This window comes from Camelus dromedarius, chromosome 20, assembly GCF_036321535.1.
Source record: "Camelus dromedarius isolate mCamDro1 chromosome 20, mCamDro1.pat, whole genome shotgun sequence".
Lineage (NCBI taxonomy): Eukaryota > Metazoa > Chordata > Mammalia > Artiodactyla > Camelidae > Camelus > Camelus dromedarius.
This window is the reverse complement of record NC_087455.1, coordinates 5,427,336-5,455,027: the sequence shown is the minus strand read 5'-3', so window position 1 is coordinate 5,455,027 and position 27,692 is coordinate 5,427,336. Positions and strand designations below refer to the sequence as shown.

The 27,692-nt window shown below is 47.3% G+C and overlaps 1 long non-coding RNA gene across 1 annotated transcript in view; it reads left to right on the top strand.

Annotated features, from left to right (window-relative positions):
* LOC135318676 (uncharacterized) overlaps positions 1 to 25,248 on the top strand; it is a 46,542-nt gene extending 21,294 nt beyond the window's left edge. Inside the window, exon 3 of the long non-coding RNA XR_010376947.1 lies at positions 25,190 to 25,248. This is a non-coding gene — a long non-coding RNA (uncharacterized LOC135318676). The remainder of the gene's footprint in view (positions 1 to 25,189) is intronic.
* The last annotated feature ends 2,444 nt before the right edge of the window (positions 25,249 to 27,692 follow it).

The window sequence follows — 27,692 nt, the reverse complement described above, 5'->3', positions numbered from 1 at the left end:
AAATAAGTGCTTAAAAGAGGCCCACGCCAGGGGTGCCAGAGCCCAGGGAGGTGACACAAGTTCTGCCTGGTAAAATCAAGAGGGACTTTTCAAAGGAAGCATATTTTTGTGTTAAGGCCTAAAGGATTTCAGAGAATAGGAAAAGTAAGGAAAACTGAAAGTCTGGAAGATGCCACAAACAAGGCTTGGGGACATCAGAACAAACTGTAGATGTAAGGACGAGAGGACAGAAAATCCAGACCATCCTAAAGCAGCTGAGAGCAAACATATCCCCAGTCCAGGCGCACGTGTGTTTCAGGAGATGTGCGTGCAGGAGGGGGAGGAGGCATCTCTGGACCTCCCCGAGGGCTCCATCCTCCCCTCCCCACCCACCTACTCCGAAAAGGCACTTGCCCATAGACACTCCTGTGCTCCACAGCGTGAAAATACCTGCGGTTCCCTGGACTGTCCTTGTTCTTCCGTGCCTTCAAGTTTTGTCCATTCCTCCTCGCCTACAGTGTCTTCTTCTGCCACCTCTTCCACCTGGTTGAAACACTCCTGTTACTCTTACCAGCTCAAGAGCAACATCTAGGAAATGTATTATTTTTCTACAAGCAATTGTACACCCCCTGGCTCCGTATTCTCATGAATCTATTTATATTAGGATCCTTCTGGTTGTAAGTGACAGAAACCCAACTCAAATTTGTATAGTCAGAGGAAGGAAATTGTTGGCTTCCATAACTGGGAAAAGGAGATGACAGAGATGATTTTAAGGGCCAAGTATTATAATTAGGGCACTGGTGTACTTTCTCTCTCTCTCTCTTTTGTTTCTGCCCAGTTCAATCTCAGCAGATTGTTGAGTGTGGAGGCAAGTTGGCCCTTGGCGACCCTGAGTCTTCATCGTCTTTCCAAGTCACAGCCCTAAACGAGAGACACCCTCTCTCTTACAGTGCGTGTATGCTAAATCTCCCGGTGGGGACTGGCTTATCCCTGGAAGGGACACGTGTCCAAATTTAAATAACCTTTGCAGTTAGGAAACAGATTTGCTTGCTTATCTTCACCCAGACCACGTAGATGAAAAGTAAGGAAACTTTCCCATAGGAAAGTAAGCTTCTGTTCTCCGGAGAAAGGGAAAAGGCAAGCTAGATAAGTAAAACCCAACAAACCAGCAAACAAAGCGTTCACCTACCACTCTTCTCTTGCTACGTACCCCATGAACTTAATGGTTGGTTTACTGGTCCATCTTCTCCTCACAGACTGTAATCCTTGATGGCAGTGCTGGGACTCCCCCCATTCCTGGAGTAGGTAAGTAGGGGCGTTTGAGGAGAGATTTCGTAAATGATGGTTGGATGAGTAAGCTAGTCAAGGAATGAGAATGAATGAATAAACTTGCATGTGAAATAGAAGGGTCAGTTAATGTCATTTCCTGTATTATAGTTTTATTCCATCATTTCTAGCCTGGACAACTTTAATAACCTTTTGATTAATCTTCATATCACGTGTCTTGGCCTCCTCTAGTCCACTCTTTACACAGCAACCAAATGGATATTTTAAAAAATGCAAATGCGATCATTTTATTCCTCTGCTTGAAGCCCTTCCTTGCGCTTGGGGTGCTCAACAAACATTTTTGCAGGGCTTCTAAAGGCCTCTATGATCTGGTTTTTGTCTGCTTCTCTACCTCTGTGTCTTACTATTCTCAACATTTCTGACACTAGTTGCCACCTCCCCACCGTATTCCCAACCCTGAATGCATGTGTACTTTGTATTCCAGGCATTTTGAATTACTTTTCCTTCTTTAAAAGCATCATGTTCTCCTTTGCCGCTCAAGTCTTTGTTCCATCCCCCGGGGTGCCCTTTCTCTCCCCTTCCTCTTCACCTGGCTAATTTCAACTCATGCCTCGGACCCCAGCTAATGCATCCCCTCATAAATGAGAATTTCTTGGACTTTGACGTGCTGTCCCTCTTATGTGCTCCTGCCGGAACCCCTCCTCTCATCAAGACACCTATAATACTCTGTTGTAACTGTTTATTTCCTCATCTGTATCACTGCTAGCTCTGCTGTAGGCTCTGGGGATGTGGGATCCATCTGCTTTATTCACTGTTATAGCTCCACCATCTAGATAGGACCTACCACTGATGAATGAAATGGATGAATTAATGAATGCATCTGTTGAGTCCCAGCCATATAGTGGGCATGTGGTATGGACTGAGGCTAGGGATGATCACGGCACAGCCCCTGCCCTGAAGATGCTCCCTGCAGTTCAGAGAGGTTGTAAGTGGCAGAGCCTAGCACTGACCCAGTCCTGACTCCAGATTCAGGCTCTTCAGTGTCCTTGTGTTGATCCTCAGCTTGGACCCATTTGGAAAGGACAGCTTGTGGATGGGCCTGGCTGGGCTGGTTTGGATGGCAAGGGAGGCTCAGAATCTCATGACAGAGTCAAAGCTCTGTGAAATGATATTAAAGCCAAGAGCCATGCTCCAAACCATTGTTTTCCCATTCATCTGGAGAGAGGATCTGTTGATAGTGTTTGGCTTTGGAAAACACATTGGGACTAACATTTTATTCCTATTTGCACAGTAAAACATGGGCCTCAAAAGAAAAAAAAAAAAACTTAGTGAATAATAAAAATGGCCATCAGAGTTGAGCTGTTGATCTGCTGGTGGTGTTTTATAGTCAGACTTAGATTATTGGAGCCAAGGCTGTGGTCATTGCTGGGAGGACTCAGGAGACCCAAGTTCCACTCTCAGCCTGACTGTCAGGATTTTTTCAATCAATTTTAGGAAAGGAAGTCCCATCCTAGCCCCTAGAGAATCAGTCTCCATTGATCTAAATCTGTTGTGGAAATCTCATAGTCTCTGCCAGTGTTGGGTCTACTGCCCAATGAGACATATGCTAAGGGCTTAGTTTCCAAATAAAAAGACAGAGCCTTAAGAGAGAAAGCATTGTAGCTCTCCTCACTTTTTCCTGGGAGAAATATCATTGAAAGCATATGATGTCTGGAGTTGTAGAAGTTTTCTTGTGACCCTAAGGCAGTAAACAAAAAGAAAAGATCAGGGCCTTGAGGATAGCTGACCAGGAAATTAGAAAGAGTCTGAGTCTTTGCTAACCCAGTTAAGTCCCAGAACAAAAGCTCTGGTCTTCTGGTTCCATGAGATAATTTCATGTCTTTATTGCTCTGAGCCATTTGATGTTGGGTTTCCTGTTACCTGCAGACAAAAGCATTCCTAATGGATACATATGGAGTCAATTAGGTCACGGCTGTTAGGTTATACCAAAGGCAAAAAGAAACAGAAGTGATCTGCTGATTGGAACAAATCAATGATCACTCTAGGCTTGTCTGGATTTGCTCATCGGTTCAATGGGGAAAATACAGTTGATCTTGAGAAATGCCAATGAGGGAGTGGGCGAGGGTGTTAACTTTTCAGATGCCGGGGTGGTACTTTAAATCTCTGTGGTGGTCCTTTGATCTCCCACCACTCAGTCTGTTTCACGTGGACTCTACTTGAAATTCGTATTTCTGGCCTAAATGTCATGGAGAAAAAAGAGCAAGGCCATTGGAGTTAGACCTGGGTTTGTATCTTAGGTCTTCTGCTTAACAGAGTCGTTTCAGCGTGTTCCACATTAAGTGGCTACTTAGTTTATGAAATATCGGCTCTCATGACACATTTCCAAGCATAACGAGTTATTCTCGGAGTTGTACCTGCCCTGCCCGTGAGGAGTGGTGAGCGCGTAGTGATCACATGCGCACTTGGCCTCATCCCTAGGAGCTGGTTTTGTTCCTCTGCCCTCTTCACCTCCCACATCCGATCAGTTGCAGAACTAGACCTTCCTTTTGTGTTTGTTTTCAGAAAGCGAGTTTGTCTGGAGCCTCGAGTAAATGGAGGGCTGTAATGGGAGGCGAGGCTGACAAGGTTAAGTTGGGGCCGGAGGGCAAGGGGCCATTCATGCTGGTCAGGGTTGTGGTTTTTCTGCTGTGGGCACGGGGGCTGTGGAAGGGACTTGAGCAGCAGAAGGGGAGACAGAGGGGTCAGAAAGAAAGCAATTGTGAGGCTACCATGAGCCCATCCATCTGACTTCTCTTTGCTTTGTGGATACCACCAGTCAGTATGCTGAATCCCACAAAGTGGTGTGTGGGTATGGAACAGGCCAAGGAGCTAAAATACTAAAGAAAATGCCAGTGTTTCATTTGTGTTTTGAAAACGTAAAGATTTGGGAGGGTGATGTAAAAATGGTCAGCCGGGGAAAAATGGAGCTTTTGGAAAAATTTCCCTTCTCTAGAATTCCTCTCTTCCGCACACTTAAGGAAAGAGACCATTTCTCCCTCAGACCCCAGAGGCCCTTCGGAGGGCTGCTCGTTGCTCCTGGGGCTGTTTCTTGCATCTCGGGAGATGAATGAGAGTTCCTTCTTCCTGCCTCTTAGGCTACAGCAGATCCCAGGGTGGGAACAGGAAAAATGCATCCTAAAAGAACAAGATATGTCCCAGAGGGAAGACCATACCCCACGCCTGCAAAAGCCTTCGCCTAGCTCCTGCTCCTCACCCCAAAATTTCCTCCTCCTGTCCCGCCCCCAGTACCCAGCCAGCCACTCCACTCCCCAGCCTGGGAGCTTTCCTTGGCTTTCGTCTTGCATCCAGAAGTCCTTCTCCGGCGGATGTGGGGTGAAGGGTGCTGGAGCTCCCCTGGAGACCAGTGTCATAACCATGTGGTCCCGGAGTAACTGACAGTCCTGCTAAAACCATGTTAGACTTTTCTGTGGTTGGCATTGTGAGAGAAGATCCCCTTTTGATTCAGTTGCTTTGTTCATTCAGCAACAATTTACTGAATCCAGCTGTGTGCCAGGCGTATCCAGAAAGGCAGCTCATGCCTCTTTCGTCCATCTGGGAGCACTGGGTGCCCTCATGGAGACTGGCTTCTAGTGGCAGAGATACACAATAAGTAGGAAGATTACTGTTTTTCATTAAGTCAGAGATACTATAGATTGTAATTTGCGTAACTATTTTCTGGGCCACTAAGAAAGAAGTGGTGACAAACTAAGATGTGCCGTAGTTGACGCTGGTGATCCCAGCTGCCCCCTCATCTCTGTGCAGCTGTGGTGGGTCACACCTGCACAGGTCAGAGGCCTGCGTCCTGTGGGCACCATAGTGATTTTTTTTAGGATGCTGCAAGAAGTTGCTTGGCCAAGACAGCAGACACACCCCTGAATTCGGGGGAGTTGATGACACGGGGGGTGTGGGTGTGGGTGTTCATTGCCTCAAGCCCAAACTTGTTCCTTGTGGGAACCCAGGCCAAGACTCAATTGTAAATACATCATGATTTCAAAGATGCTAAAACGTGCAATATGTCACCTTAGAAACGATGCAGTGTGGTAAATAGTGTCAGTATTTGGTGCGAAGGAGGAAAAGTGCAGGGGAATTTTAGATGGGTGTTCAGAGAAAGCCTCCCTGAGAGATGACTTTCAAGAAAAGACTGGAAGGCAGCAAGACTGAGGGATGTTTGTGGGAGGAGCATTCCGGGGAGGGGGGCAGGCCACACAGAGGCTCTGAGGAAGGGGCATGCCTGGCCTGTTCCAGGGGAAGGGAGGAGACCGGGCCTCTGGAAGGTGGCAAAGAAAAGGAGAGAAAAATAGAAAAGAAAGTCAGACAGGGGACTGGAAGCCAGGGTGTGTGGACCTTCTGGCCATTTGGAGGATTTTGGTCTTACTCTGGGTGAGACAGGAAAGCGTTGGAGGGTCCTCAGCGGAAGAGGGATGTGAACGGACTTACATTTACATTTACAGGCGGGCTCTGCCTGCTGTGCTGGGAGGAGGCTGACGAGGGGCAGGAGTGGAGGCAGAGAGACCGATCAGGAGGCTCCGCAGAGCCGGACAGGAGATGGTGAGGACCTGGACCGGGGCAGCAGCGGGGGCGTTGTGGGAGGTGGTCACAATGCAGAGACGTGCTCGGGGCGGAACGGGAAGTGCCTCCTCGGGGACCGCGCGTGGAGAGTGAGAGGAAGGCTGGAGTCAGGGGTGCCGCCACCATCGCTATTTTGATTATATTTCTGTGTTCCCTTCAAATCGGGTCACATGGCCCTCTGCCACACATACACACGCATGCACACTTTCATGAGCTTCCAGAACATTCTGTATGTCTCTGAATCACAGCCAGAGAGCCTCCCTGTGTCTCAGTTTCCCTATCTGTTAAACAGATGATATTCATAACGCAAACCTCATGGAGTTTTTGTGAGGACTAGAATAAGTAATAGATGTAAAATAGGGAAATATGCTGGGTATTTTCAACGCATGCCTCATTGATGCTTCAAGAAATGCTAGCTGTTATTTCAGTGATTTTGTTTTATTATTTCTGTGTACAAAACTGTCTACTGTTGCCTGCCTCTGGATGCCAAGAGTTGGGGAGGGGCGCTCTCAGCCGTCTGCTCCTGCCAGCTGCCCGCCCACTTGCTGGCAGCCTCGCCTGGCCAGGGAGGAGGGAGAATCGGATTGGTCAGAACCCAAGACAAATGCTGGGCGGCCTTGGGCCAGGGGACAGGTCTTCTTTGCTGTAAGGGCAGGAGCCCTAGTTTTCCTCTCTCTCGTCCTTCCTCCCTCTGGTGCCCACATGGAAAGTTCTGAGAAGGCGCCATCGAGGTACCCAGCAGAACGATTAGGAGGTGATGCTGAACTCCCCAGACAGCTCCCCGTTCTGCACCCCTCAGGGCCTCTGCCTCCCTTCTCCTCCCTGGTGTCTTCCCAACAAACTCTTGTCACTCTTCCGAGTCCACCCAGAAAACTCTAAGTCAGCCGGAGCATTTCCTCTGACACACAGGAGGGCTGAGCCCGTCAAGCACAGTCAGTGCTACACACGTGGTTGTGTTTTCCACTCCCCTCTCACTCTTCCTTGATCCTTCATTTCACTTCTTTAAGAAGTTTACTGGATTTTTTTTTTCACTGTAGAGAGAAAAAGCAGGCTCCACCTGGGCTTCTGCTGAGTTCAGCCACACTTGGCTTCCCGAGTGGGAAGACCAGGAAATGAGGAGGGTGTTGGAAATGCTTAGCTGATGGGTAGGTGAAGGGCAAGTGGTGAAGAAGGGAGCTTGGAAGTAAAGTGACTCTGCCCGGGGCGGGGGGTGGGGGGTTGGGGGGTTGTCCGCAGGGATGGGGCAGCGTTGGGTGGGAGACGCCAGCTCCACAGTGGCCAGAAGTCTAATGAGACACACCGACTGGTCCACTGCTGAAAGATGCTGGCTCTGCCTGGCTGGTGGGCCTGTCAGGGAAACCCAGGAGAGGCGGAGTGATTTAGTTACAGGACGTGGGGGTGTGTTTAAGGGTCCATGCTCCGTCAGCTCTGTATGGAGTGTGCTGCGGGGCCTGCTTGGATGAGTGAGACGTGGCTCCTTACCGCCTCTCCAGAAGCAGCTTCCCTTCTAGGAGGGAGATAAGGTGTGACTTTGTGCAAGACCCCCGAGTAGCTCTCTGGCCTTCCCCTCATGGCGTTAGAGCAGCCCCAGGTGTGACGCCGCAGAAGCACGGTCCTCGGGAGGTGAGCTCCGGGACCGAGATCGACAAGAATCAGCCCCAGACTGCAGTAAAAGCTGCTGGCCGCTCTCAGGGGCACAGCGTGGGCTGAAACTGTCAAAGACCCCTTCCGCCCCACGGAGTTCTCACTCTCTCTTGCTTCCTTTTGCTCCCGCTCACATCTCTCTCTTTGCTTTTCCCCAGGTCTCTTTCTTCCAGAACATTCCATCAGCAGACGGTACAGCAGACGTTCTGGGGTGGGGGGGTAAAGACCCACCTCCTTGGGCCTGAGTTTCCTCACACGGGAAATGGGCTAGTGAAAGGGCTTGGGTTGCCTAAGCGTTCAGAGCTCTCCCTGCCTCGACATCTTGTGAATCAAAGCCGCCGTTTCATTCTTCGTGTCTCCAGGCACGTGAACATCTAAATGCTTCCTAGGCTCTGGCTAAAATGGATTGTGCAGAGATTCCACACTTTCCTCCATCTGCCCATTCTAAATTTCTCTTCACCTCCCTGCCCTGAGAAAATCAAGTTCTTCCCTGTGTTAAATTAAGACCTCTCTTGTTGTAGGCCATTTCTTCATAAATGTAGAGAACAATAACTTAATGCCGTTTTTCACACAGAGCATTTATATGCTGACATATGCAAGTTAATTTTCTTTTACAGCCCTATATTTAGCCCCGTTTGGGCCTCATTTCCATGCATTTGCATGTTAATATTCATACTTATGTAGATATATTCCTGGATTCAACGGGAAGGACTAGCCCACACAGAAGGTTGGAAATGACAGTTTATTCACAGAACTTGATCCTGAGATTCAGGAGAAGTTCACTGGGCAGGGCTGCCAAATTAAACGCCAAGCTGCTTTTTCTGTACCACGTGAAAATGCTTCTGAGTTACATTTTCTCATTTGTCTTCTGCCGCGAGGAGAGCAGAGGTAGAAGCCACACGTGGAAGACGTGCCCTGGCAAGACAGTTCTGACGAATGACATAAGGCCTCTAAGATGTGACAGGCATCTGGGAGGAAATGGGCCACCTGGGTGCCAGAAATGTCAGTCCCTTTCCATGTGGATGCCATTCTGAAAATGGATTGTCCCTGGCAGCCACCACTGGTCTCTTCTGATATATGGCTTCTCTGTAGAGAACTTAAAAAAGGAGACACTTAGCGAGCTTGGGTTTCAGGGTGTGCACAGATCTCACAGCACCTGGAGTTAGGACCCCGAGCCAGGAAAGCTCAGTATTTAGTGACCACCTGTCGTATGCTAAGTGACGTACTGGTTCTTTATATGTTGCCTTGCTGCCTTTTAAAAATGGCCCTATTAAACAGGTACAATTGTTTCCATTTTTAGATAAAGATACTGAGATTCAGAGAGGACAAGTGATCTGTCCAGGTTAAGTAGATGGCAGAACCCAGTACTGAAATGAGATCTGTCTGATCTCAAAGCTCATATTTATTTCTGCTTACTAGGGTCCCGGGAGTTGGGAATGAAGAGTATCTTGGATGCCTTCAAGATGGAAAGCTTTGAATAGCCCCCGTGACTATTCCCTTTGGGCATGCCGCCTTCGAGATGCATGTTCCAGCAGGTGGTTTTAGCTCTGTTCTGCTCGAAAACAAAAGCTGAAATAAGGATTGCATGCTAAGGCTTTATTAGGAAGTGTAATGCCAGGGTGGCAGGAGAGAGGGAGAAGGGAAAGTAGGACAGGGAGTGGGGAGAAGCACCAAAGGAGGTCATTACCAGCCTGGTCATAGGTCCACAGGAAAACTCATGAATGGCACAAGGGACACCGTTAGGCTGGCTAAAGGCAGCACATTACCTCGGAGCAGTCAGTCCAAGGGAGGGTGGAGGAATGTTTATCTCCCAGCTTCTTCCCATCTGGGTTACTGGTCCACATTTGCCCTATAAAATGTGAGCTCACCTACACTTCTAGAGGGTATGCCTTACTGCTCCAGGAAGCCACAGAGAAAGCCAGACCCATGCCTCATGGTAAAGTCTTTCATCTGAAACCAGAAGTAGTGTGAAGACTCAGATCATCCGTGGGTCCAGCTGGGTTGGACCTGGATGTTGGAAGGACAGTGGCAAGCATGACAAAGGACATGCCAAAGCCCAGCCCTCAGCCAGCGTAGGATGAGACACCCAGCATTTTAGGAGATGAGATGATGGGGAAGATAGTGTCTAAACCTGGGGAGGCAGGTGGGGCCGAGGGAGTCTGATGATATATATCAACTGGGTTACATAAATCTACCTCCTGGACCACTCCGAGCCATCCACTATCCAAGAACAGCTGGATCACACACTGTACTAGGACAAGATGAACTCATTTCTTGACTTCAACATGGTGGCCAATTGCAATCTCCTCAAAAGATGGACAGACTCAGCTGCCATCTCTGGTACTGCAGCTGATACTGGGAACATGAGCAATAGTCATCATTTCTCTCCCCATCACTCGTTTGATATTCTCCTTACCCTTGGACAGCACTTTGGCTGTTCTCAGTTGCTTGCCCAGTGACGCATATCTTCATTCCAGAGGGATATGAGCCTTTACTTCCTAGCCCTCAATGAAGGTCATGACTACTTCAGTTGACTATTAACAGTACACAAGATTATCAAAGGGTACTAGCATGAGGACTTGGTACCTAAATAAACTCTTCCCTTCCCCCACTGTGTAGCAACCCTGGAGACCAGGGTCAGTTACATTCAGAGGTTTAACGACTCCTTTCTTTTCTTGCTGGCTTATTGGCAGAGTGGATATATGGCAGTCACAGTTTCCTGTTCAGTTTTCTCCCTTGGAACTAAGACGTTAAACTAGGTGGAGCCTAAGGCTGAGGGGCGAGGAAACACATTCTTCTAGGTGGGTCCTGGGGAGTGAGTGATGGCATCAGAGATGCCAACTCTACTTGCCAACCTGTGGTTTCTATACCCATTTACTCTAGCTATGGAGCACACAGAAGCATACAGCAGTCATTGGTTTAGAGCAGGAGTAGGCAAAGTTCTGGAAAGGGTCAGAGAGTAAATACTTTAACCTTTGTGGGCCCCATCATCTCTGTTTCAGCTACTTATATCTTCCATCTCAGTGTGAAAGCAACCACAAACAATACGAAAACAAATAAATGGCAATGTTTCAATAAAACTATTTATACAACAGACATTGGGTCAAATTTGGCGTGTAGACAGTGGTTTGCCGACTCTTAATTGAATGTATGTACCAAAACCTGGAAGTCAGTGTTCAGACTCCATAAGGGGTTGTCTCCAGGTTGGTTGTCTCAGCCTTTGAGTTCTTAAGCAATGATTCTTTCAGACATCTGGCTTCTGGGTGATGGGACACACAGTTAGGCCAGGGACACTTACGACTGTGGGCCCACTGTTGCCTCTATGTTAAATGGCCCCCTTGGCCTGAGGCGGTGTCGTGTGGGGTAGCATGGGGCAGGCATTTGGTAAGTCTTGGGAATGATGCTGGAAGAGGCACAGTAGTCAGGGAAGGAAAGGAGCTTGTATCAATTCCAGGAAGGACAAGTCAATGCTCCTTCATCATAAAAAATGTCTCATGTAATCAACCTCCATTTAGGGGCTCACCTGTCTCCCTGAAGAATGATCTGGAAAATCTGTGCTGATCTCTGCTGACACGCTGGGCACCCAACCGTGACAGTGGCTGTCATCCCAGATAGAGGAGACCTGTGTTAACTTTATGCATAAACCTATCTGTGCCACCATAGACAGTATGTTCGCAGGTCCACTGTACACATCCTGGGGTGCCCGAGGGGAGAGACCGGCCGTCAGCCACAGGACAGGTCATTCCATCCACTGGACTGCTTAGTGCCTCCTGTGTGGTAGGTGAGTGCTGATCATTAATTTGAAAGATAAAGATCCACCTAATGTGCAGCCCATCTGATGGGTCCATTCACATACACGTTTCCCAAACTTTTTCACTTTCTAATCGTGTGCGTGCCAAGCTCCTGATTGCCTAAGCCATTAACCGCTGCCCAGGAATCAGTGTATACACAAAGCTCCTCGACTTCAATAGGCGCCTCTCACAGCTGCTTCTCATCACCAGGGGTCCTTGTCCGCAGCACTCCCCTTCTGCCAGCCATTGCACTTCTGTTTCTCTTCCTAGCCCGCAAACGGTGGCTGGTTTTCCACTTACCAGTTAGCCGTTGACTAAGACCCAAGGGTTTTAATTAAGCAATAACTCTTTGAATAACAGTATTCACCCTACAGATTGGTTATGTATATTACATTAGGTAACACATGGAAAGTACTTAGCTGAGGGCTTGACAAAGAGCAGAAACTCTGTTTCCAGTATTAGTTACTGGCACCATTATTTTAGAAATTGCTGAAGATGATTGTTGAAAAGGACAGGTGTTGCATTTCATAGAGATCTTTGCTAAGGCCTCATATTGGCCAGTACAGAACTAGATCTTTGAGCCATTAACACAGTCTTCTGGACACTGGACTGCGGAATATTTGACATCATTCCCCCAGTGTGTTACCTACTAGGATCCATTCATGTTCAGACTCAGGATTGCATCATTTTCTCCTCTCCACCTTGCAAATTGTTCCTCTTCCTTCAAGGCCCAGGCTGAGTTTTAGTTCCTCTCTGCAAACTTCCTACCTACCCTAAGGAGACTGAAGTTCGCTTTTCTCTCTGGCCCTGCTGACCCTTGCGCATCGCTCCATTACACTGTATTACCTGTACCTAAATTCTGTCTCCTCTCATTTGTGGACTTCATAGGCACAGGCATGTATATTAATCATCCTCAAATCCTTAAGGAATAGCAGAGGCTTGACATAAAGTAGGTGCTCTTTAAACATTTGTTGAATAAAATCAGTGAATGAATTTATGATGTTACACGTGAGTTTGTCTTTGTGACATTCAGGCTATTATCTTTTCTGTTCAAAAATCAGCGTGAGAAAGGACTTCATATAATCTGGGATGTCCCCACTCCATCTCAATAGAGCCCTGACTACATGAAAATACCAAGCCAGGCAGTTCAGGCCCAGGGTGTAATTTGAATCCAGGAAATAAAAGGGGAGATAAAGAGGTGCTATTTGTTTCTAAAATTACAGTAATTAAAACAGTATAGTACTGGCGTAAAGAGACACATAGACCGATGGAACAGAGTAGGAAACTCAGAAATAAGTCCATGCATCTCTGGTCAACTGACCTCTGACAAGGATGCCAAGAATGCACAACGGGGAAGGGGCAGTTTCTTTAACCAGTGGTGGTGGGAAAACTGGATATCCACATACAAGAGTATAAAATTGGATTCTTGTCTTACAGCACACACAGAAATCAACTTAAAATGGATTAAAGACTTAAATGTAAGACCTGAAACTGTAAAACCTCTGTAAAAACTGTAAAAAAAGAAAAATAGGAGAAAAGCTTTATGACATTGATCTTGGAAATGTATTTAACGGGTATGGCACCAAAAGCTCCGGCAAAAAAAAAGCAAAATTAGACAAGTGGGACTACATGAAACTAAAAGCTGCTGCCAGCAAAGGAGGCAGCCAACAGAGTGACAAGGCAGCCTGAGGAATGGGAGAAAGTACTTGCAAACCGTGTTAGCTGGTTAACTGGTTAATTTCCAAAATACAGATTGAGTCCTATGACGCAATAACAACAACAAAAAACCCCCTAAGAACCTAACTTAAAAATGGGCTAAAGACTTGAATAAACATTTCTCCATCGGAGATATACAAATGAGAAGGTGCTTAACATCACTAATTATCAGAGAAGCACAAACCAAAGTCACAGTGAGATATCAGCTCATGCCTGTTCGGGTAGCCTTTATCAAAAAATCAAAAGACAAGTGTTGGCAAGAATGTGGAGAAATTGGAGCCCTTGTGCACTGTTGGTGGGAATGCAAAGTGGTGCCGTGACTATCTATAAAAGTCCTCAGGATATGAAAAGTAGAATGACTACATGGTCAAGCAATCCCACTGCTGGGTATTTATTAATTAAAATCAATGCGGCGAAGAGGTATTTATACTCCCATGCTCATTCTAACATCATTCACAATAACCAAGCTATGGAAACAACCCAAATACCCATCCACAGATGAATGATAAAATGTAAACACAACATTGTAAACAGCTACATTTGAATTAAAAATTTTTTTAAATTACATACAATGGAATGTTGTATTCAGACTGAGAAGAAAATCTTGCCATTTGTGACATGGATGAATGAGGGGTAACTTAAGTGAAATAAGTCAGTCAGAAAAAGAAATACTGCATGATTATATGAGGTGTCTAAAACAGACATGTTCATAGAAGCAAAGAATAGAACGGTGGTTGGCAGGGGCTTGAGGAAGAAATGGGGAGTTGCCATTATAAAATTGTAAGTTATAAAATTGTAAGTTGTTCAAGATGAGTAAGTTCTAGAGATCTGATGTGCCTATAGGTAACAACACTGCACTGCACACTTAAAGCTCTGTTAAGAGGGTAATATGTGAGGTGTTCTACCACAATTAAAAGAAGTTAAAACGTCTGAACCAAAAGAGAAACCGAAAGAAGAATGTTAAATCACTCATAAGTGGTCTTTGTTTATTTGAGTCTAGCTGAAATCATTGCTAACCAATTCTCTTGGAATCTGGTATTTTCTCATTGAAATTATCACCTTTTAGCATATTCTGGAAGGAAGTGTAGGAAGTTGCCAAGCATCACATTCTGTGTCTGTGGAAGTGGAGATGGAGGAGTGCAGGGATGGGCGCAGGATCCACACGAGGGGCATTTCTGGGCACAGGTGCACCGAGCTACAGTATCTCAGTCACTTCTGGTGACTGTACAGCTAAGATTTAGGAGGGGAATGATGAGAGAGATTGGTAGACAAGTAGAGAGGAGCCATGTAAGAAAAGTCTTGTATCTTTATTCTAAATAGTTTAAATTTCATGCCAAGTTTTGGACCTGGGAATCTACTGAGGGATTTTGACCCCCCAGCAATAACTCGGGTACCAGTAGGAAAGATAAATAGGAAAAATTTGTGTTGGAAATTTGTGGATGCCAACGACCCACCTCTCCTTCCCACTGGTTTCTAAGCACTTAAGAAATGGACTTGGAATCTGAAGTGCATTATTAATTATTGGACAAGATGTTTCCATCATACCTCAGTGCTTAGAACTCCCCGATAGGACTAAACTCACGAAAGCAGTTTGAACCCAGGTCAAAATGAGGCTTTCTCCTTCCTCCCCGCCACCCACAAAGACAGAGCGCATGTGGTGAGAGCACGATCTACCAAGAGCCTTGTTCGATCCTTGGAACAAGGTATGTGCTCGTTCACACACCTGTGTCTCGTAGAGCAGAGGGGCTGAGACAGCCGATGTCCAGGTCTGCACTGGCTCTTCAGGGCAGTGGCTCTGACCTCAGCTCATATGGTCCAGTGTGGGTCATGCCTCGAAGGCACATTAAGCAGATGAGCCCCTCCCTTTCCCATGGGAGGACTAGGTGGGTAGGTGGGGCCAGATAACCTGGGGTGCTCAAGTCAACTCAGCTCCCCTGGGACTGAAATGAATGTCTTCTCATCCTTCCTATGGAAGGGGAGGGGGAAAAAGAGGGTGGATGGGGAATAGCTAAGAGTTCCCACCTTACAGTGTGCCTAGAATCAGGAAGGCCGGTAAAAAGATTATGACATCAACAGCATGCCTAAAAGATGATGAGACATTCAGCCAGGAAATGTCACCGAGTGGACAAGAGATTGCGGGGCAAGATGGCAGCCGTGTACATTCATAAAAGCATCATCCTTAGAATCTGCTTTCCTGGATGAGAATCCCATCCTTGTCATGGATTCATCCTGGGGCCACTCTGAACCTCTGTAGCGTCTTCATCTACACCACAAGCAGGTTAGAGCTGATAATGTCAAGTCCCTTCTCACAGACACTTCAGCTTTTTGACACTTTTTTCCTTGAGTCAAACTTTTCAAGTTTTCCTCTGCTATTAAAAACTGCACAGCATAAAACGTAAATGACCAAGAACCTATTGAAAAATTGGTAGTGGTAACCCGCAAGGAAATGAAAAGTGTAACAGGAGTGCAGCCAGGGCTGGTGTTTAGATGGGGAGCAGCACTCACGTAGAACCCTTAATTGGTAACTGGGGCAGCCGGAGTTAGGCAGCTAACAAGCTAAACAATTTTGATGACATAAAATTAACACCAGGACATTGGAAAAGCCTGTTTTATTTGCTATTTTATGTGTTATGTGACAATTTAATTAAACTTTGAAGGAATCCAACCAGTTAATTCCCCAGAGAAATAAGCCCAGAATGACATTCCGGCCTGTCTCCTAAGAAGTTAGGCAAGGGGGTACTTCTGCGTTTTATGATGCAATAAACCCAACTTTTACCTCGGAGTTAATGAATGTGATTAAGCAGTCTCGGCCTTGCCTACACCCCTTCTCCCTTCTCCTCTGGGGGTTGCCTGGCCATTTGGGGTCTCCGAGTGGAACACGGTACAGGCAATCTGAATCACAGCTCATGGCCTGTATCGTGAACCTTCAGTATACGTGAGCCTGCAGGCCTGCACCGGGCATTTCTGCTTTCTGCTCCCAAACACCAGTGGGGGTGGCGTGATGCACCACCACTAACAGCGACATCACCACTGCTGCTTGATAGTGACACCCGCAGGAGCAGCAGCAGCAGAAGCGTGGCCAGGCGAGGCTGGGCTCGGTGCAGCGACAAACAGCCCCAGCACCTCGGCGCTTCCGACCGCCAGGGCTCGTCTCTCCCTCGTGCTTCTTGTCCACCCAGGGTTCTCCAGGGACTCTGACTCGTGCTGCCTTCTCTCTGGTACCCAGGCAGACGGAGCAGCTGTTATCTAGGTTGCTTTTATTATCAGTGGTGTAAGGAAAGCAGGAATCCTGAAGGAGGTGCCAACTATAAAGGCTTCCATCTGGAACCGACCTGTCAGTGTCCCTCACGTGTCATTGACCAGAGCTAGTCATATGACCACCCCTAGAGGAAGTGCAACTCCTCCCTGTGCCTGGAGGAGGGGAAGCCAGAAATACTTGGTGGGCAGCACTTGTGTGTGCCGGTCTTTGTCCCAAGCAACATACGTATGTCTTACATGCGTGTGTATTGATGCATCTCATATATGTGGGTATACGTATGTACATAAATGCAGACACAAATACGTATGGACATTTATTTATACATAGATGTTTATTTAGATAATCCAAATAATATAAAAACATCTGTCTAGTAGCATCAGAAGATCTTGAAGGCTGCCATCTCAGTATGCACCAGCATTCTACTTTTTCAGCTGTGTGTATTGGGCAAGAAATTAGCTCTCAGTGTCTCCGTTTCTCATCTGTGACATGGAAGGATCAAACTGCCCGCCTCACAGGGCCGGGACAGGTGGGTAATGCAGAGTGCATATGACACTGTTTCAAAATAATCAACAAGTGTTAGTCATTTTTGTCTGCAGAGAAGGTTCAACCCATTATCTTACCAAAAATTGAGTGGAGACTGATTAAAATGAAAATCTTTCTCCTCTGTTTATAAAAGGTAGCTATGTTTTCTTTGGAGTAAAGAAAGACTTTAATTTACTCTCAACTTTGTATATGCTTTGCTTCTGCTGAAATCTGCATGTTTGTCGTCTCAGCATCCAAGTTCCTTCTGCCCTTCAGCTGTTTTTCTCCGCAGTTCTGTAGCATTTGCTCTCTTCCCGTTCGCTCTGGTTTTAACAGTGTATTGTCTGACATTTCAATAACCTAATAAACACTTGAATCAGTGTAAGGATCTCTGGTTCAGTTTTAAAGCCCTGGAGAGTAGCCCCAGGCCCAGTTCATGGAGGTAGGCAGGAAACTAGTATCAATGGAAGATCTACTATATGCTTAGTAAATACTGTGTTGAGCTTTATAAATATATTATCTAATCTGATCTTCACAATAACTCATTGAATGACACATGAGCACACCCTTGTTATGCGAGGAAACTGATTCTCAGGGTTCTTAATGTAATAATGAGAGCAGCTCCTTTTTTAAAAATTGAAGTGTGGCTGATTTATAATGGTGTGTTAGTTTCAGGCGTACAGCAAAGTGATTTAGATACAGGTATCTTGCAGAGCCTTTTCCATTATAGGTAGGCATATTCACAGTGTCTTAGCCTCCAGATTTCCCTAATTCTCAGAGTCACGTGGTGAGTAAGGGGCATACCCATGGTGCAGACTGTTACTCACGTGACTCCAAAAAGCACGTCTGTTCCTTTCAGGGGAAGAAAATTCTGGAACGTAGAATACCATATTGTTGGTTTTAATGATTAGCATACTGTCTCACGTACAGCTAATGCTTATCCAAGCCCTCGCACGGACTTGAGCTGTTTTTCTCTCTTCCAGGTTTGCTCCTGCTCGCTCTCCCCACCCCCACCCCAACTCTAATTTCCTGCATTTCCAGGAAGAGCTGACCATGAATTTATTACCAGTGTTAAGAATCATACTGTGTCAGCATGTGAATCTCTCTCTCAGCTTATCGAGAGAGAACAGCTTTTATTTTTAATGCCGAGGAAAGATCGGGGTGGTAAAAAGAGAAGTAGGGAAAAGCGTGGAGGGAGGAAAGAGATAAGAGTAATAGAGAGTTGCGAGGAAGGCTGTGAAAGGATGGAGGGAAGGTCGAGGAGGTAGAAAAGGGCAAGGACCGCTGGGAGGTGAGAGGAAGATGGGGGGAGGGGACGGAGGAGGGCAGATGAGAAAAGGGATGTGGACAGATGTCAAGGACAAGTGCGAGGGGGAGTGGAGGGTTGCCGTTTTCAACTGGCCGAGGTAACCTCCTTCCCATCACTGTGAATTTTTGCTACTTAGGAACCCCAGCCGACCAAGTCTGTGAAGAGACGAGACAGTCTGTTGGACACTTAATGATTTATAACAAGTACACGAGAATGCCATTAAAAACTAATTCATCACCGACAGGCTAAATGATTTCCAAACATCTGCTCTGCATCAGGACCCTCTTGGGAAGAGAATTTCCAAGGGTTGGAAGGTTCTTCTAACGTGGATACTGCAGATGGGAATTAAGACACAGACACCAGCATTTAGGTCACTAGCTTTCCCTCCAAAGTGATTAATTGTGGTGATGCTTAAGTGGTGATTTTTGACCTGCCTAGTTCATATGCTGAAACTTTCTCTAGAGCTGGGTACCCTCCAGAGTGAGATGCAGATCCACACGTGGCTGTCTTCCACCCCGACAGTTCAGTTCCCTGAGATGAGTAAATTCCTTAGAAATGGTAGGTCACCACCATTAAATCTGCTGACCTGACCCTTCTATCCGACAGCCAATCCCAATCTGAATGAGCTCTCAAGCTAAATGTGTTCACTTCTTTTTGCTGAAGACTTGACAGTAGATCATTGTCTTCTGGGACTGGCCTTGGTTCTCCTCCCACCCTTCAGGCAATCTGAGATTTACCATTCCAGGTAATGGCCTGTCACTGTTGGAATCTTGCCCTATGTCCTCCGTGCTCACCCCTTAGTTAAACCGTAGCCATGGTGGAGAGTGTTCAGCATGCTTATAGCCTCCTGTCTGTTGTGGGGTGAATTGTAGAAGATGTTCTGAAATCCTAACCCCCAGTACTCAGAAGGTGATCTTATTTGGAAATGGGGTTATTGCTGATGTAATTAGTTAAGATACAGTCGTGCTGGAATAGAGTGGCCCTGGATCCAATATGACCCATGTCCTTGTAAGAAGAGGAGAGAGACACACGGGGAGACTCTGACCATGTGGTGATAAAGACAGAGATTGGAGTAATGATTTTACAGGACAAGGAACGTCACGAATTGTCAGCAGATACCAGAAGCTAGAAGGGACAAGGACAGATTATCCTCTACAGCTTTTAGAAGAAGCATTTCCTGCCAACATCTTGATGCTGGACTTCTAGCCTCCAGAAGAACGAGACAATTCTGTTGTTTTAAGCCACCCAGTTGGTGATACTTTGTGAGGGCTGCCCTGGAAAACTGCATCTCTTTCCTTCTTTGTTTGACATCATGGGAGCTTGCCCAGCAAAGTACAGACCTAAACTGGAAATGTCAGGGAGTGTGACATCAAATAGTGGAAACCTTCAATAACTGGGTGATGAGAGTCAACGGATAAATGTCCTAATCACCCCATCTCTTGGTGGGAAGATGCCTGAAGTGGGTTCCACGGTTCTCAGAGGGTACCCGAGGGATTGGGCTCCAGGAAAAGAGGTGATGGTGACATAAACCAGGGTGGTAGCAGTTGAGGTATGGAGAGGTGGCTGGATTGGGGATGAACTTTGAGCTGGATTTCTTGATGCAGTAGATGGTGAGTGTGAGAGAAGAACTCATGGACATCTCCAAGGACTTGGCTTGAGCAACTGGGAAGATGATGTTGCCATCAACCAAGATGAAAAAGTCTGCGAGTAGGAGGGTTTGCTTGTCTTTCCTGTTTAGCTCATTGGAATTTGGTGACTTGGTCTATTTCCATACTGTTTTAGATTAAAAATGTGCACAGGCTCTTTATAATAATTGCAGATGAAGTTTAACTTTCAAAAATTGTGAATCACCATATTGTACACCTGTAACTCATGTAATATTGCACATCAACCAGAGGATGAGAAGCCCCAGGAAGCAGATCCAGGAGGTCCCCGCGGACAGCCAGCACTGAATGTCACGGGATCAAAGTGAACTTGGGCTCCAGCTTCTGCTGAACTCCCACCGGTTGCTGTCACTTAAGTGAGCCCAGGGAAGACCAGCAGAGAGACTGCTGGATCCACACATGGAATTCTGAGACATGATGGGTTGTTGCTTGAAGTCACCAAGCCGTGGCGTGATCAGTTGTGCAGAAATAGAGAACTATACAGGTTCCCAGCTGCCTTGTAGGAGCCAGAAATGACCCCCAGCTTCAGGCTCTGCACCTGCGCCTCAGCCACAGGTTGTCATGTTCTTGCCGCCGGCTCACGTCCCTGGAGTGAGCATCTCTTTCCCTCTTATTTTGGATGTTCTCCGTGTCCCCTTCAGGGATCAGCTCAATCCTCACGGTATCCATGAAACCTTCTACAGAAAATGCAGCCTACAGATACTCTGAAGATCACTGAGACGCGGTGGAAGACAGTGGCATTCAGCTGAGTCAGAACAGCCCAGCAGCTTGGAAATAAGCACAGCCAACCTCCCTCCTTTCTCACCGAGAGAAATCGGGGTCCCAGAGAGGTGATGCGACCTGCCCAGAGTCACATGGATCTGTTCAAGGAAGGGCAGAGAAGTGGTTAAATGCTCAAGTCGGAATCCTGGCCCCTTCAGTAACTTTGTGACCATGAGCAAGTTACGTGAATTCCCTGTGCTTCCGTTTCTTAATGTTTAAAATGAGGTAGGAACGAGGAGCTTTGTTACCGGGTTGTTATGCTCTGTAAGATAATGCTCTTGGGACACCTGGCGCAATACCTGGCAGATGGTAAACTCCCAAAAAGCACGAATTAATTAACTATCAAATATCAGATGCCAGTCTAGCTGCTGGGGTACAAGGGAGAATGACACAAAGTCTGTGGCTCCACGTAGTTTTTATTCCAGTAGGAGACAAAACCGGAAAATGTATGTGGGATCCAGTGTTAGTGGTGATAACGAAGGTGGAAAATTCCGCAGGATCAGGGATTAGAGAGTGATGGCCTACCTGGATAGTTGGCTCGAGAAGGTCTCTGAGGAGGCCACGTCTGGTCAGGGACGTAACTGTAGTGTCATCGCCATCATGGTCGTTGTCACCGACATGCTCGTCACCACTGGGACTGCACACGGGCTCCTGAAGACCCCGGTGATGCTCTTTGAACAACATCTTGCTGCCTCCCAGGGACTGAGCAGAGAAAGAGAGAACTTACAAACAACAAACAAACAAACACATAATAAAAGCTGACGTACAAACTTGAGTCTCTCCCCTCATCTCAGAGTCAGGAAAAAGCTGCATGAGTAAGATCAGTAGAAACAAATCCTCTTCTCAGAATGTGCAACTATCCTTGTTTGGACAAGTGACCATTTATTTTTTCTTCCTTTTTTCGAAGTATAGTCAGTTGCGATGTGTCAGTTTCTGCAAGTGACCATTTCTGACTTCTGTGGTCGTTCAGCAGGATTGCCGCTTGCAGACATCACTCTGGACGTTTTCTCCTTCCTGGCTGGAGACGTGTGCGGGGACACAAAGGGAGGGACCGCGCCTTGTGCTGCATCGTCCAGGAGAACGCCTGGTCGTAAGGTGCAGTGGTTAGGAGCCAGAAAGAACGGAAGTGTGATCCTGGGTCTGCCGCTCGCGGTGTGGAACTGGGCGAGAGGACAAACGGCTGAAATGTGAGCTCCCTGAAGGCAGGTCCTGCTCACCTGGAGAGCGTGGTGCTGACAGGGGATGATGAGTGAGTGATGAATGGATTCATGTCATATCGCTAAGATTCCATCTTCACATATTTAAAATGGAAATGACAACGCACACATTAGGTTTGTGTAAATTAAATGAGGCAGTGATGACATGGCACTGAGCACAATCGCTGGCACTTCGTAAGCCATCAGTACCTGGGAGTTTTGCTATTCAGTGTTTCCAGAATGACTGCAACTGTGAGTGAATGAAGACTATCCACGCTAATGAGAGAATATAATATGGGTCCCTCACATGAGCAGGGGGGCTACAGCTAGGACTATCTTTGGAAATAAGTCTACAATAAAATACAGGCCATGTTCAAGGATCCTTAGTCCAAGGTGTCCGAGAAAGGTTCTCTGGAATCTCTACGGGAAAGGAAGAGTTCAGACTCCGGCGGTGTTTAAGGCTGTCACCTGCGTGCTGTATGCGCTCATTTGTAATGTCATTAAAAATCTCATAACAGACCAGCCAGGGGGTACAGTTACGGTCAGACTGACCGATGGTGGGGAACGGTGGTAGGGGCTGTCAGTTCTTCCACCTGGAAGGCGGGAGGGTGGCACTGACCTCTACAGGAGATCTGGTTTCATGCCAGTCTCTGGGTGAACACGGCATCATGGATTTATCCAGCGACCTTTGACATCTGCCCTCCCACTCTGACTTCTCTTAACTACCTATGCTTTGGGCTTTTCAATCCGTCAAATGGGAAAAAAAAAATAGTGTCCTCTGTCTACCTCCCAGAATTGTTCAGAGAACCAAGTATGGAGCGTTATGAAAAGGCAAATGCCCAAATGTAATACTGTTATTACTAGGTTGAGATAATCACGCATAACCCTTACAATTTTTAAAGAAATGTTGTAACGTCATTTTTGTAATGACCTTTCCTCCCTCCGAAGCATAGCCGGGACACAGATGTGAGACTTGCCAGGCCTGCCAACTGGTTGCAGGAAGTTGAGTTATCCATCAACAGCCAACAAATCCTCATGTACATGGTGCAGTTTCTAAAGTGCGCTTACACCTGTTGCCTCACTGGGGATTCAAGAGGAATCACTATGTCTGTTTCTAAGCGCAGGGGAGGAAATCAAGGCTGCGAGAGGTGAAGTGACTTGCCCAGGGTCCCGGGCTCCCCTGCGGCCGGCCGGGCACGCACCTCTTCCCATTCGTGGACCAAGCCGGCCAGCCTCCCGGTGCTGCTTCATCAGCCTCTATTAGGTTCATGGGGCTTAATTAGGCTAATTATTGGTAATGTCTTTTTACATGATTTCATTTGCCATATTGTCCCAAAGCATAGATTTTGCATGCAGATATGAGGGTCATGGCCTCTTTTCTTTTGTTCTGCCATACTTGCATTTTTTTGAGGATAAAAAATAGAGAAGATTAATCCACGAACCCTTTAAGGGCATACTGATCTGAACACATAGTGGAATTCTAGGGCTTTACAAAGATGTGGCTGTGTTAATTGGACGAGGAAGGATTTGGAGGGCTTAATCAGCTGGGTTAGGAACTGTGGTGCTGAGATAATCCTTCACCTACCGGAAATTAGGAAAAGTCGGTTTGAACATGACTGTAAGAAGCGTGTGCTGGCTTTTCTCCGCTGCTTCGTGGTGACCTTGCTCTGAGCCCCGGGAGGCTGACCCCGAGGGGCCACTTCAGCCTCACTTCTTGTCCTCCTGTTTTAGGTTGAATTCAGCCAGCAGGAGCAGCAGGAGATGAGAAAGGGAAGGGATAGAGAGTTTGGGGTGTTTATACGCCCCGGGCTGCAGCTGGCGGTGGGCATTCCTGCCTGAGGCTACGACTCCTGTCCGGGTGTGGGGTGGGGTGCTCCCCTGTAGCAGCAGGACTGCTGGCACCCCCACAGGCCCCTTTGCTGTTCCCTCCCCTGCCCCTCAGACCTCAGGTGGCACCACTCCTGTGTCTGCAGTCGCTCTTGTCCTTGGATCCAAGTGTTTCATCATCCTCTGCTGGTTTCCTTAACTCGTCCATGTCTTTGTAAGAGTTTGGACATTAAACCCTTCCCTTCTTGTTGAATGCGACATCTGCTTCCCACTGGGAATAAGGAGTGCTGGTCGGTGACAGTTGTAAAGTCATCTTGCCTCAGTCATGTGCGCTCTTCCCTAGAAGAGGAAAGTCCCCTCCCCTCCGACACACCGATAGAGGTGACCGGGCAGCGGGAATCGGGGATGCACGACTAGCAGCGGAACCTGACCAGGCGCCAGGCCCGTCCGTGATGGACAGAGGAGTCCATGTGAGGCCAGGCTTCTGGCAGCGGGGCTCTGTGAAAAAGACAGTGGAAAGTGTCCACAAGGACTTCTGTGTCCAGCACAGTAAGACTTTGCAGAGGGAGGCGTGAATGGAAAGATGGATGGATGGGGGACTGAGAGTGACCTAGAGATCATCCTGTCCCACCTGGTGTACCCGAGGTGATGCCACTTGACAGAGCTGGCCTGAGAAACCACATCTCTGGGCTTCCAATCCTGTGTCTTTGCTGGAGGAGGTCACTAAGAGGGCAGGACTGCTGGTTGACCCTAGAGCTGGACCAGGGCAACTGGGGGCTCCTCACCCTCTCCTGTCCTTGGAACGTACGCTCCGCCCTTCGTCCCCACAGTGGGGGCTGTTTTCAAGGACGCAGCCTTGAGATAGCAAGTGTGGTTCAGACCATCTGGCTGGCGCATGTGACTGAGCCCCACTAAGGCCTCTGTGTGAACTTCTAGGACTGTGGTGGGCGGGCACAGACAGCTACTCATGCTGTAGCCGCGGACAAGCCCGTGCGTAAGTCCTCTGCTTGGCCAGCCTGCCACCTGCCATCTGGAGTGGCTCCCCTCTATGTACGGGGGTTGGGTTGTGAGCCACGTCTTTGCCAGCACAGCACAGCACAGCCCGACACCTTTCAGCCGAGGAGGGAACACCGGCGGTTCCTATGCAGAACAGCGTCTGTACGCTGCAGGTGCCCACAGAGGGGTGAGGATGCCCCCTTCTGTTTAATAATGTGTGGCCCCAACAACTGTCTATTCCTACACATGATGCAAAAACATGTGCTGACTTTGATGATTAACCCACTGCTCTTGGCTGTGGTTTGTGCAAAACTGTCAGAAGGAAAAAACACGCCGGGATTTTCCATCTTCCCTCGTTGTAGCGCCTTCCTGTTGCTGAAACTTGGGAATCAGTTCATCCACTTTTTCTATCAAACAGCAAAACATTTGCCCAATTAGTCTGTGCCCCGAATTTTGTTGTTCTGAGCCTAAATCCATGTCTCTATGCATCATGCAAATCCTGAAAATGCAAGAAAAGTGGAGACTGAAGTGTATTTCAGCCTCCATTGGTCGACATAATGATTCTAAATATATTGGATATAAAATAATGTACGAATTTTGCTGACTCTTCATTTTTCCCTCACCAACAGAGAAAAACCACAGTGCCTCCAGGGAACTGAGAGTCTGCAGTCCCTGCAGTTGAAACATGGGATGAGTTTTCAGCAGATTCCACGCTGCCTGGCGGGTGAGAACCCTCAGCCTATTTCCTCTGTACCAGGTTTTGCCGATGACCGAGCCAGAGCCAGGGACCAGTGGCCAGCCAGGAATCATGAGGTGGTGTTTATTGGTTTACTCTCCAAATATATTATTTGCACTACTTAATTTGATGCCACAGACAGCACTCCACGAACCCACAGTTGGACAAATTGCTGGTCATTCAGTTTGTTGGCAAAGAGCACTGTACTGGGAGTCCTAACACCTGCCCTCTGGAATTTGCTTTGCCATGAAATCTCTGTGACTTTGGGGAAAGTCATTCACTTTTAGGCTCTGTTTCTCTGTAAACTGAGGGAGCCAGTCGCCGAGTGTTTCATACACCATGGTTCACGGACCCACTGGGCCGGGGGAATGTATTTTTGGAGTCACTGAGTGTTCTGCGAGAGTTTTCAAATTCTGTTTTTATTTAGATGAAGATTTATGAAAAGCTGACAGGGTGCCTGTGCTTGTGTTTGAATAACTGAGGGCCAAGCTCTTTCAATAATTCAGCCTCAGCGTTTGCATTCGCGTTAGCTGTCTCAAGTGAAGACCTTCACTATCAAAGCCTGACTTTTCTTGTCCTGTTTTTCTTAGGGGCGACTGAGATTTCAAATTCGAGAATCCCTGGACGAGGTACACATCTCTGCCTAAAATTTGGTGATTTTTGGAAATAACTGAGAGTGGTTGGCTCCTCTTCATTCAGGTATTTATTTTCTAACTCACTCACAAGTTTGTCGCAGGTTTTACTGTACACCCACGGCACCCCAGACACTATCCCAGCCACTGAGGGGACCAGGGGGAAGGAAAGCCTCTGTGTGCTTCTGGAGTCTCACCGCTGGTCAGGGAGGCGCGCGTGTCCACCACGGACATGTGGCTCTAAACTGAAAATATCTTTCAACGACCATGAAGGAAATCTGTCTGCATCATTAGCAGCACTTAACCGCTGACGTTACAGCTCGCTCCTTCTGATCAGCAGAAACCGGTCTGGGCCTGGGTGCCTTGAGAAATTTCCTCACCCACAGTCGGAGGTGTCATGAGGAGGAGATGAGATCTTCTGAGTAAAATGGCCCTGAAAACAGAAGATTTTACGTTGCCTCGAAGGCAGGAACAATTTCTGTTACCTGTTTCTGTGTATTAAGTTGTATCTTTCCCCAAAGCTGTCTTCTAAAATGGAACAGATAAAACCTTAAAGGACAGGTTCAGGCTACTGGCGTCTCAGCCTGGGACGTCCTTGCTGCAGAGTGCCTCAGCCTGGGCATCCCACAACCTGCATCTCGTCCCAGCTCGGTTCATCCATCTCAATGACTTACCACATCCTTCCTCGCCTCCCTAAGCCTCAATTTTTTCATCTGTAACTTGGGATAATCACTTCTACCTCAGGGGGCCTGCGAGGATTAAATGATATGTAAACATAAAACCTCAACAAATAACTGTCACAAATCCTAGTGTTTGTCCTTATCGCTTCTTATTCCTGGACACAGAGCTCAGACTCCTCGGGGCTGACCCTTTGCATTCTGTCTTGCTTATTCCCTCGGATCCGCAGACCCCCGCGACTCCCATGCCTGTCCTGGTCTCGCTCCAACCCTGCTAGGTACGAGGAAGCCCTCAGAATTGTGATGATGCAAAAATGAATGAATACACGTCAGAATGGCTTCTTTTGATACACGGGAAGTGGGTGTGTTTCGTGCTCTATGCCAGCCCTCGGTCAGATGGAGACTAAACCCAGGGCTCCAGGGCGCTCCCCCCCGTCCCACCCCTCCCTCCAGCCTTTATTGGTCTCATAGAACTTCTCCGACCTGGGGGCCGAGTCTGCTCTCCGCTGCCTGCTCCCGCTGTGAGCGTGGCATCTCCCTTCTCACACTGGCTCCGGAATGTTGGAATGGGACATGGTTCCCAATTTCTTCCTGATATTTTCGAAGATAAGAGTCTACTTTTGTTTAAAGGTTTACTCTAAGGACCCAAGTGGGTAAAGAGGCAAGATCAGTAAGAGAGAACCCAAGGCAGGCCCCCCTGCCTCCTGGGAGTGGAGGTGACAGAGGCTCCTGGGGCACACGGGATTCTCAGCATCATTGTCCCCACACGTACATTCTCAGAACATGCTGCCTAGAATTTCCCCTGAGATTCTTCTCTCTTATTCTAGGATTGGTCTTCATAAACCTTCTTCTTTCTCTAGGTCATGGTGAACCTTTTTACCATGAAATCCTCCTAGAAGTTTAAATGATAGCTGTTTTCTATGTGTCAGGCTATTTTTGACATAATTTCATATATTCTTTACAAAATCCTAACAAGCCTGATAAAGAAGTCTTGATTTAGAGGCAGCCAATTATAACTGATTTATTTCTTTTAACTAATACTTTCATTTTTTTTTCCTCAGGAGGCAGCATTTGTTGGACAGAGGAG